Raw genomic sequence first — 13,053 nt, forward strand, 5'->3', positions numbered from 1 at the left:
CGCTCTCGCTCTCGCTCTCGCTCTCACTCGCACACTCGCACTCGCACACTCACTCTCACTGACTCACTCGCACTCGCACTCGCACTCTCGCTCTCACTCGCGCTCTCACTCGCACACTCGCACTCGCACACTCGCACTCTCACTCTCTCACTCTCACTGACTCACTCGCACTCGCACTCTCACTCTCACTCTCACTCACACTCTCACTCACTCGCACTCTCGCTCTCGCTCTCGCTCTCACTCGCACACTCGCACTCGCACACTCACTCTCACTGACTCACTCGCACTCGCACTCGCACTCTCGCTCTCACTCGCACACTCGCACTCGCACACTCGCACTCTCACTCTCACTGACTCACTCGCACTCGCACTCGCACTCTCACTCGCACTCTCACTCACACTCACACTCTCACTCTCACTCACACTCACACTCTCACTCACTCGCACTCACACTCACTCGCACTCACACTCACTCGCACTCACACTCTCACTCACTCGCACTCACACTCACTCGCACTCACACTCACACTCTCACTCACTCGCACTCGCTCTCGCACTCGCTCTCGCACTCGCACTCGCTCTCGCTCTCGCTCTCGCTCTCGCACTCGCTCTCGCACTCGCTCTCGCACTCGCTCTCGCTCTCGCACTCGCACTCGCACTCGCACTCGCACTCGCACTCGCACTCGCACTCGCACTCGCACTCGCACTCGCACTCGCACTCGCACTCGCACTCTCACTGACACTCTCACTGACACTGACACTGACACTCACACTCACACTCACACTCACACTGACTGACTCCCACTCTCTCGCTGACTGACTCCCACTCTCTCGCTGACTGACTCCCACTCTCTCGCTGACTGACTCTCCCACTCTCTCGCTGACTGACTCTCCCACTCTCTCGCTGACTGACTCTCCCACTCTCTCGCTCACTGACTCTCCCACTCTCTCGCTCACTGACTCTCCCACTCTCTCGCTCACTGACTCTCCCACTCTCCCGCTCACTGACTCTCCCACTCTCCCGCTCACTGACTCTCCCGCTCACTGACTCTCCCACTCACTGACACTCTCCCACTCACTGACACTCTCCCACTCACTGACACTCTCTCACTCACTGACACTCTCTCACTCACTGACACTCTCTCACTCACTGACACTCTCTCACTCACTGACACTCTCTCACTCACTGACACTCTCTCACTCACTGACACTCTCTCACTCACTGACACTCTCTCACTCACTGACACTCTCTCACTCACTGACACTCTCTCACTCACTGACACTCTCACTCACTGACACACTCCCTCTCACTCACTGACTCTCCCACTCTCCCACTCTCTCACTCACTGACTCTCCCACTCTCTCACTGACACACTCCCTCTCACTCACTGACTCTCCCACTCTCCCACTCTCTCACTCACTGACTCTCCCACTCTCCCACTCTCTCACTCACTGACTCTCCCACTCTCTCACTCTCTCACTCACTGACTCTCCCACTCTCTCACTCACTGACTCTCCCACTCTCTCACTCACTGACTGTAGGAGAGTAGGGTCTGCTATCCTATGGTCACCCCAAATTTTTGCTTTTTGCTTCACTGGTTTTTGACATATTGAGGCTGTGGGCCTGCTAATCAGACCCCCAGCCTGCTGTTCTCTCTAACTAAATTGACACTATGCACCCTAGGTGCATAACCAATTGGAAGTGGATCACCCTGTGAGCCCCTGTACCAGTGTACACTAGGTACCCAGGGCATTGGTGTATCTAAGGCCTGCCCGGGGCTGAAGCATGTATTATGACACCCCAGGCTTGGCCTAACAAATTTGACACAACTGGCTGATCACTCAGCTGGGGTAAGTTGGTGTAACCACCTCTTACTTAGGTGTAGTATACCTATACCTATACCTAACCTTAAATGGGACACATGTTAACCTATAAGTCACTCCTATGGCAGGCCTTAACAATCCTGAAGGCAGAGTGCTTGATTCCATGTGAGATGGTGCTCTGGCATGAGCTGAGCCTGTCTGCAGTGGTCGGAAAAACTTCCTTCTACCGTTTCCAGATATCGTCATACCATATACTCTTAAGTGCATTATGAACCTCGCGGTTAAATGCTATCTTTGGTTTGGCTTTTTCAAAACATGTCGAGTAAGGTGTCATACGAATTGGAATACTAACCCCTCGCCAATTCTGGCGACGGGGTTAGCATTCCACCCTTCTAGAGGGACACGACATGTACAGTACCTGAAACCCGGGTAAAATCAGACATAGCCTCAGCTCCACAAAATGGATGCTGCCACCACAGACACAAGTCTGCCCTCCTGCTGCTGGGAGTCCTTCCAGCTTGGGAGACGTGGACAAAGGGTTTCCTGCCAGGGGAGGTGTGAGCACCACCCCAGACAGGATTTTGTGTATTGGTCAGGTAGGGCTTGAAAGAAACCAGACATGCCTGAAGCTCACAAGGAGCCTCGGTGCATATGCCAGTTCAATCCGGTCCTGGGGCACACCAGCCCCGGACCTGGGGTGAGCTGGACAAAGGATTGGGGGTGTAACCACCCCCCTTCCTGGTCCCACCCTTAGGGAGGGACCTAGCACGTAGTCCGGCCCCTAGAATCCGCTTAAAGGTAGGAGCTGTGTCCTAAGACTTCAGACATCCTGGAATCAACTTAACAACAAGAAGACGGGAACTTCGACGCTCTGCTGCACAGAGGACTGAAGGAAATCTCCCCTATGGTCAGGGAGTGACCATCTTGCTAACGCAAGCACCAACCAGCTATTGAATGTCTGCTTTGCCGCCGCCTCCTGCCGGAGCCCGAGCCCAGAGCCCGACAAGACCTGGACCTCCAGACCTCTCACCGCCCGATCCACAGTCCCTGAGAAGAAGGAACCCGTGGAGGCACCGAGACACGTGGAGCCAGCCATCTTGAAAGACCGACGACAAGCTGCAAGCGCAACGACAGAGGCTCCCTCCAAGTTGTGCTTTGGGTCCTGAGAAGCCCAACCACCGAGCAGCATCTGCACCAAAGGTGAGCCCTCCAGCATCTCCACGATCTGCGTGGGGCCCCTCTGCACTTTGCATCTCGACGCGCCTGCCCGGTCCCTGGCCCGTTGGCTAGTGGCCATTTTGGCGACGAAACTTGAAATCTACGATGCTGGTTTGGTTGCTCCAGACTGGCCCCAGCTGCTCTCCAAAGGAGCTGCCCCTCTGACCTTGCTGGTCAGAACAATCAGTTTTCCTCTCTTTCCACAACTCCTGCCTTTGCCAAGGCTTGTTTGCTTCTTTCGAGTCGCCGACACCGCCGACAGCGAGAGCCTGCGTGGGACAGCTCGTGACTCGACTCCTGGACGTCGTCGACCTTCAGGGACCACGTGGCTGCGGAGACGAGCTACCCTTCACCACCTGTTTGCACCCGACATCGCCTGGTACCTACCTGGTGCCACGCCGGTCACTGGCTAGTGACTGTGAACACTGTCCCCTCTGCTTTCAGGTCTTCTACAACTCCGATCCACCCTTGGATCCAACGCAGCTCTTCGGGACCGATTGCCTGCAGCATCTTCGTCATCAGGCTCCATTGAATCGATAGAAGAAACCCGACGCACTTCGAGACCTATGCACCCGCTTCCTGTGGGTGAGGTAAAGCTGGCACTCCGGTGCCCAAGTGTAGAGAAACATCTCTAGTGTCTTTGTTTCGAATCTTGAGATCGTAGTCCATCCAGAAGACCCTTTCTGCAGTAACTTTTTAAACTTTTACGCACCCATTGAAAACCTATGGGAGCCCGCGTGTAACTTTCCTCACTGCACACGCGACCCGTGGACCTCCTGGTCACTAACTGAAGTTTAGCTCCTTGTAGGCCCAGCGATTCTAGAGGCCCTAGGCCTTTTCCCTTTCCTGTTCGTGGTACTTATACCACTATTTTAGTATATGGTTTGAGTGGCCACCAGGGCCCATCCATATAAAGTGCAACTTCTGTATATTATAACGTTGTCTTGTTTAACGATTTGTGCTCCTGTGCTCATAAAGAGTCTAGGGGATACTTTGAGAAATAAATACATATATATTTTCAATATATATCTGTGTGGTGTCCTTTCATTGGTATAAAGGGGGGTTACATTTGGTAAAACAGCCTGCTTAACACGCTTTAACGAGTTTAGCCTCAAAGACTGCTTAGCCTACGCTACCACTAGGGCAGCTAGTCCGAAAAGGTTGACTTACAACCACACCATAAGGGTTGCTTGGCATGGTACAAGGTGGTCACTTTAACTAGTGAACATCATATACCAGGCCAACTTCTCACACTGACACTCTCTCACTGACAGACCCTCTCACTGACAGACCCTCTCACTGACAGACCCTCTCACTGACAGACCCTCTCACTGACAGACCCTCTCACTGACAGACCCTCTCACTGGCAGACCCTCTCACTGGCAGACCCTCTCACTGGCAGACCCTCTCACTGGCAGACCCTCTCACTGGCAGACCCTCTCACTGGCAGACCCTCTCACTGGCAGACCCTCTCACTGGCAGACCCCCTCACTGGCAGACCCCCTCACTGGCAGACCCCCTCACTGGCAGACCCCCTCACTGGCAGACCCCCTCACTGGCAGACCCCCTCACTGGCAGACCCCCTCACTGGCAGACCCCCTCACTGGCAGACCCCCTCACTGGCAGACCCCCTCACTGGCAGACCCCCTCACTGGCAGACCCCCTCACTGGCAGACCCCCTCACTGACAGACCCCCTCACTGACAGACCCCCTCACTGACAGACCCTCTCACTGACAGACCCTCTCACTGACACTCTCCCACTCTCTCTCACTGACTGACTCTCCCACTCTCTCTCACTCACTGACTCTCCCACTCTCTCTCTCTCACTGACTCTCCCACTCTCTCTCACTCACTGACTCTCCCACTCTCTCTCACTCACTGACTCTCCCACTCACTCACTGACAGTCCCTCACTCACTGACTCACTCTCACTCCCTCTCACTGACAGACTCTCTCTCACTGACTGACACTCTCTCTCACTGACTCCCACTCTCTCACTGACTGACTCTCCCACTCACTGACTGACTCTCCCACTCACTGACTGACTCTCCCACTCTCTCTCTCTCTGACTGACTCTCCCACTCTCTCTCTCTCTGACTGACTCTCCCACTCTCTCTCTCTCTGACTGACTCACTGACTGACTCACTGACTCAAACTCTCCCACTCACTGACTGACTCTCCCACTCTCTCTCTCTCACTGACTGACTGACTCACTCACACTCTGACTCACTCACACTCTCACTGACTCACTCACACTCTCACTCACACTCTCACTGACTCACTCACACTCTCACTGACTCACTCACACTCTCACTGACTCACTCACACTCTCACTGACTCACTCACTCTCACTGACTCACTCACTCACTCTCACTGACTCACTCACTCTCTCTCACTGACTCACTCACTCTCTCACTGACTGACTGACTGACTCACTCTCTCTCACTCACTCACTCTCACTGACTGACTCACTCTCACTGACTGACTGACTCACTCTCACTGACTGACTGACTCACTCTCACTGACTGACTGACTCACTCTGACTGACTGACTCACTCTCACTGACTGACTGACTCACTCTCACTGACTGACTGACTCACTCTCACTGACTGACTGACTCACTCTCACTGACTGACTGACTCACTCTCACTGACTGACTGACTCACTCTCACTGACTGACTGACTGACTCACTCTCACTGACTGACTGACTCACTCTCACTGACTGACTGACTCACTCTCACTGACTGACTCACTCTCACTGACTGACTCACTCTCACTGACTGACTGACTCACTCTCACTGACTGACTCACTCACTCTCACTGACTGACTCACTCTCACTGACTGACTGACTCACTCTCACTGACTGACTGACTGACTGACTGACTCACTCTCACTGACTGACTCTCACTGACTGACTGACTCACTCTCACTGACGGACTGACTGACTCACTCTCACTGACTGACTGACTCACTCTCACTGACTGACTCACTCACTCTCACTGACTGACTCACTCACTCTCACTGACTGACTGACTCACTCTCACTGACTGACTCACTCTCACTGACTCACTCTCACTGACTGACTGACTCACTCTCACTGACTGACTGACTCACTCTCACTGACTGACTCACTCTCACTGACTGACTCACTCTCACTGACTGACTGACTCACTCTCACTGACTGACTGACTCACTCTCACTGACTGACTCACTCTCACTGACTGTCTGACTCACTCTCACTGACTGACTGACTCACTCTCACTGACTGACTGACTCACTCTCACTGACTGACTCACTCTCACTGACTGACTGACTCACTCTCACTGACTGACTGACTCACTCTCACTGACTGACTGACTCACTCTCACTGACTGACTGACTCACTCTCACTGACTGACTGACTCACTCTCACTGACTGACTCTCTCTCACTGACTGACTCTCTCACTGACTGACTCTCTCACTGACTGACTCTCTCACTGACTGACTGACTCTCTCACTGACTGACTCACTCTCACTGACTGACTGACTCACTCTCACTGACTGACTCACTCTCACTGACTGACTCACTCTCACTGACTGACTCACTCACTCTCACTGACTGACTCTCTCACTGACTGACTGACTCACTCTCACTGACTGACTCTCTCACTGACTGACTGACTCACTCTCACTGACTGACTCTCTCACTGACTGACTCTCTCACTGACTGACTCTCTCACTGACGGACTGACTGACTCACTCTCACTGACTGACTGACTCACTCTCACTGACTGACTGACTCACTCACTCAGACTGACTGACTCACTCAGACTGACTGACTCACTCTCACTGACTGACTCACTCTCACTGACTGACTGACTCACTCTCACTGACTGACTGACTCACTCTCACTGACTGACTGACTCACTCTCACTGACTGACTGACTCACTCTCACTGACTGACTCACTCACTCACTCTCACTGACTCACTCACTCAGACTGACTGACTCACTCAGACTGACTGACTCACTCTCACTGACTGACTGACTCACTCTCACTGACTGACTGACTCACTCTCACTGACTGACTGACTCACTCTCACTGACTGACTGACTCACTCTCACTGACTGACTGACTCACTCTCACTGACTGACTGACTCACTCTCACTGACTGACTGACTCACTCTCACTGACTGACTGACTCACTCTCACTGACTGACTGACTCACTCTCACTGACTGACTGACTCACTCTCACTGACTGACTGACTCACTCTCACTGACTGACTCACTCTCACTGACTCACTCACTCTCACTGACTCACTCACTCTCACTGACTCACTCACTCTCACTGACTCACTCACTCTCACTGACTCACTCAGACTGACTGACTGACTCACTCACACTGACTGACTGACTCACTCTCACTGACTGACTGACTCACTCTCACTGACTGACTGACTCACTCTCACTGACTGACTGACTCACTCTCACTGACTGACTGACTCACTCTCACTGACTGACTGACTCTCTCTCACTGACTGACTGACTCTCTCTCACTGACTGACTCTCTCTCACTGACTGACTCTCTCTCACTGACTGACTCTCTCTCACTGACTGACTCTCTCTCACTGACTGACTCTCTCTCACTGACTGACTCTCTCTCACTGACTGACTCTCTCTCACTGACTGACTCTCTCACTGACTGACTCTCTCACTGACTGACTCTCTCTCACTGACTGACTCTCTCTCACTGACTGACTCTCTCTCACTGACTGACTCTCTCTCACTGACTGACTCTCTCTCACTGACTGACTCTCTCTCACTGACTGACTCTCTCACTGACTGACTCTCTCACTGACTGACTCTCTCACTGACTGACTCTCTCACTGACTGACTCTCTCACTGACTGACTGACTCACTCTCACTGACTGACTCACTCTCACTGACTGACTGACTCACTCTCACTGACTGACTGACTCACTCTCACTGACTGACTGACTCACTCTCACTGACTGACTCTCTCACTGACTGACTGACTGACTCACTCTCACTCACTGACTGACTCACTCTCACTGACTGACTGACTCACTCTCACTGACTGACTCTCTCACTGACTGACTGACTGACTCACTCTCACTGACTGACTGACTGTCTCACTGACTGACTGACTCACTCTCACTGACTGACTGACTCACTCTCACTGACTGAACGACTGACTCACTCTCATTGACTGACTCACTCTCATTGACTGACTCACTCTCATTGACTGACTCACTCTCACTGACTGACTCACACTCACTGACTCACTCTCACTGACTGACTCACTCTCACTGACTGACTGACTCACTCTCACTGACTGACTGACTCACTCTCACTGACTGACTGACTCACTCTCACTGACTCACTCTCACTGACTGACTGACTGACTGACTCACTCTCACTGACTGACTCTCACTGACTGACTGACTCACTCTCACTGACTGACTCTCTCACTGACGGACTGACTGACTCACTCTCACTGACTGACTGACTGACTCACTCTCACTGACTGACTGACTGACTGACTCACTCTCACTGACTGACTGACTCACTCTCACTGACTGACTGACTGACTCTCTCACTGACTGACTCTCTCACTGACTGACTGACTCTCTCACTGACTGACTCTCTCACTGACTGACTGACTCTCTCACTGACTGACTGACTCACTCTCACTGACTGACTGACTCTCTCACTGACTGACTCACTCTCACTGACTGACTCACTCTCACTGACTGACTGACTGACTCACTCTCACTGACTGACTCTCACTGACGGACTGACTGACTCACTCTCACTGACGGACTGACTGACTCACTCTCACTGACTGACTCACTCACTCTGACTGACTGACTCACTCACTCTCTGACTGACTGACTGACTCACTCTCACTCACTGACTGACTGACTCTCACTGACTGACTGACTCTCACTGACTGACTGACTCTCACTGACTGACTGACTCTCACTGACTGACTGACTCTCACTGACTGACTGACTCTCACTGACTGACTGACTCACTCTCACTCACTCACTCTCACTGACTGACTCACTCTCACTGACTGACTGACTCACTCTCACTGACTGACTGACTCACTCTCACTGACTGACTGACTCACTCTCACTGACTGACTGACTCACTCTCACTGACTGACTGACTCTCGCTGACTGACTCACTCTCGCTGACTGACTGACTCACTCTCACTGACTGACTGACTCACTCTCACTGACTGACTGACTCACTCTCACTGACTGACTGACTCACTCTCACTGACTGACTGACTCACTCTCACTGACTGACTGACTCACTCTCACTGACTGACTGACTCACTCTCACTGACTGACTGACTCACTCTCGCTGACTGACTGACTCTCGCTGACTGACTCACTCTCGCTGACTGACTCACTCTCGCTGACTGACTCACTCTCACTGACTGACTCACTCTCACTGACTGACTCACTCTCACTGACTCACTCACTGACTGACTCACTCACTGACTGACTGACTCACTCACTCTGACTGACTGACTCACTCTCACTGACTGACTCACTCACTCTCACTGACTGACTGACTCTCTCTCACTGACTGACTCTCTCTCACTGACTGACTCTCTCTCACTGACTGACTCTCTCTCACTGACTGACTCTCTCACTGACTGACTCTCTCTCACTGACTGACTCTCTCTCACTGACTGACTCTCTCTCACTGACTGACTCTCTCACTGACTGACTCTCTCACTGACTGACTCTCTCACTGACTGACTCTCTCACTGACTGACTCTCTCACTCTCTCACTGACTGACTCTCTCACTGACTGACTCTCTCACTCTCTCACTGACGGACTCTCTCACTCTCTCACTGACGGACTCTCACTCTCTCACTGACGGACTCTCACTGACTGACTGACTTTCAACCTCCTGGTATTTATGCCCCCTATAACAAAACAATGTGAAGAAAAAAATATAACGCCTAGGGATTAATGATATTTCTTCGTACTGGTGACGAGATAGGTTAATTATCTCCTCCCTTGAGTTGTTCTATCCTCAATGTGAACTATGTTGTAATTATTTTTGATGGTCATACTTGGTAATTCCAACCCAACAACAAATATATATTTCCTTAGATCTGCGTCTAAGTATATTTATTATTTTGTGTTTCAGCATCAATATAAAGAAGTAAATCTTTCAGACATATATACAAAAAATTATATTATTTACAATCTTCATTTTCAAAACATCCAGAAATCAATGAACATATACATCAACACAACCCTATATTTCAATTAGGATGCCTATAGGATAAATTTACTAAAGCATTCCTTTCTACTGAAGATCATACCTACATGAGCACTTTTGAGATCGTTTTCATTGTGATCTCCCCATTCCTTAAAGTACTCTTTCAAAGTAAATTCGAGATAATCAACAATTTAAATAAGTGTCTTCTCAATCGTTGTCGACGCGTTTCAGCCACAATTATCTTAAGGCCTCATCAGGACTAGGGCACATGTATATATAACTTCATCGGATTCCACCTATAGATACAAATTCAATATTCCTATATTACCAATTTTATACATACAATATGATACAAACATAAGTCATTATTTACACTATATATACATCGGAGCATAGGAACAGGTCATATGACCAAGAAATTACATTCCATGAAAAATACTGAAGTGGCGGACCAAATTTAAATTAAATAAACAAAAACCTAATAGTGAACTAACACCACTGTGCATTGGTTCTATCTAATCTTAATGGTGATAGATACATATTCTACACATTCCCCAGACGATATATATATGTATATCAAGCCTATCTGACAACTGAATAGTATACCGCCTTGTGATATATATTACCTCTTGTCAAAGCGCTATTGGTAACGCGTACTGTTTCTCAAGGCTATTTAGGGGGGTCCCATTTCTTCAATCCCTCGATCTGGGAGCGCTGTAATCATATAAATAACCAATAAACGGGAGCCAAATAGAGCATATATGACCGCATTACTTCAAAATCCTAGACTTACTAGTAGAAAATCGTTCTGTCAAGGTATCTTGTAATATATTCATAATCTTTTCCTTCCAATCTTTCTCCAATGTTTTTTACAACTGCAACACAAACATACCGATGGCTCAACGTTAACTGTCTCTACACATTTATTATATCTACGTCAAGAAATCATGGATGATACTTAATATATCCTACCTTGGAAAGTCTTTAATTTTTCAAATTTAAATGCCTCAATTAGTTACACCAAACCATGAGTTTCAACGGATGACCGTAGACACCGCCTCTGTGGAGATAGCGGAACGAAGAAATCAGCTAAACGCCCACTCTTATCATTAACATACCTTATAACTTTACAGGGCGAGTTATTTGGTAACTCTCACCTTAGTCTGTTCGTACTTGTTTTCCAACAATCGTCTAGATACCTCGCGCTTCTGGCATCAGGAATCACGTGATGCGGAAGCAAGTATATATCCGGTTAGAGGGTCATGAAGCTTAAAAACTGACTATATTCCTCAGCGGATGAAACCCGAAGACCGACTAATCACTATATCGGAGGGACCTGTAGTAATCGTATTCGGAGGGACCTGTAGTCATCTTACTAATCTGTTAATTCCACATAAAACCATAATTGATAATGTCTAATTACCAAATTTGAACAAATCAAGATTAATGTAAAAAATAAGATACAGTAAAAATAATAAAGGGGGATAATAGTGACAACACCTTATAACCCAGTGTATTTCCGCCACTCCTTACAATCTTGGCACCACGGGAGGATTCTTAATCAAAGCTTTTCAGAAACCTGTATTTGCAGAGTCACACCAAACACATCACATATTTGATACATTTCATGGTCATTAAATTTATTTCAATGCAGTAAGGACCATATTTCATCTTTGTCATTAAGTCCCAACACTGTAGTGTGGTATTTTTCAATTAGTCTGGCTTCCAATCTGTTTAATCTGGTCTGGAGTTGCGTTTTTTCCAAGTTGCCAACTAAACAAAGTACCGACCATTTCAGATCGTTTTCAGAGTGATTTAAAGTCTGAAAATGTTGTACTAAAGGGGCTCCTTGGACTTTGCATTTTATCCTCGATTTGTGTTGCAATATTCGTTTTTTCATTAGTTGTGTAGTCTGTCCTATGTAATATTTGTTACACGGGCATTTTATGCAATAAATTGCATTTTTTGAGTTACAATTCGAAAAAACTTTTTGGTAGTGTATTTGGTCGTTAATGATCAATTGTTTGGAATCCTCTGTTAGATTACATGCCAAACAATTTTGGCATCGGAAATGACCCACCACAGGTGGTAGATTCAAAAGATTTCTAAGATCTTTTTTAGGGATTACAGTTTGTCTTGTTGCTTTAACCAGTTGTTGCCGAATGTTTTTACCTTTTTTAAAGGCAAAAAGAGGTTTAGGAATTCCTAAGGTTTCAATTAGTTTCCAATTGTTTTGGATAATCTTTTTTATTTTGTTTGCTTTGGGGTCATACGTCAGGACACATGTCAAAGGAGTATTTACATTTTTTACTTTTGGTATTAGTAACACCTCTCTTGGAGTGTACCACGCTCTTTTAAGCGCACCTTTCACAAGTTTTTTCGGATATCCTCGTAATATGAGTTTGTCTTTGAGGATCTCCGCATTCATAAAGTAGTCTGATTTGTTAGTGCAGTTTCTCCTTACACGGAGAAATTGCCCATACGGTAGGTTTTCCTTTAATGTCCGCGGGTGACAACTTGCAAAGTGCAGTAGAGTATTACGATCTGTGGGCTTAGTGTACAAACACACTCCTAACTTATCATTTTCTTGTTGGATAAAGACATCCAAAAAATTGATCTTCGTATGGTCAGCACTCATTGTGAACTTAAATTCAGCTGTTCTAAAGTTCAACCAATTGTGGAATTCGTTCAATTGTGAGTCATTTCCAGCCCAAATCATAAAGATATCATCTATATAACGACACCAAAACCCAAT

General features: G+C 48.4%; 1 protein-coding gene across 2 annotated transcripts in view; it reads left to right on the plus strand.

Annotated features, from left to right (window-relative positions):
- The window catches only part of PPIE (peptidylprolyl isomerase E), a 184,136-nt gene that overhangs the window by 149,230 nt on the left and 21,853 nt on the right, over window positions 1-13,053 (plus strand). The gene's annotated exons all lie outside the window — the stretch shown is intronic.

Source organism: Triturus cristatus, chromosome 3_2, assembly GCF_964204655.1.
Source record: "Triturus cristatus chromosome 3_2, aTriCri1.1, whole genome shotgun sequence".
NCBI lineage: Eukaryota > Metazoa > Chordata > Amphibia > Caudata > Salamandridae > Triturus > Triturus cristatus.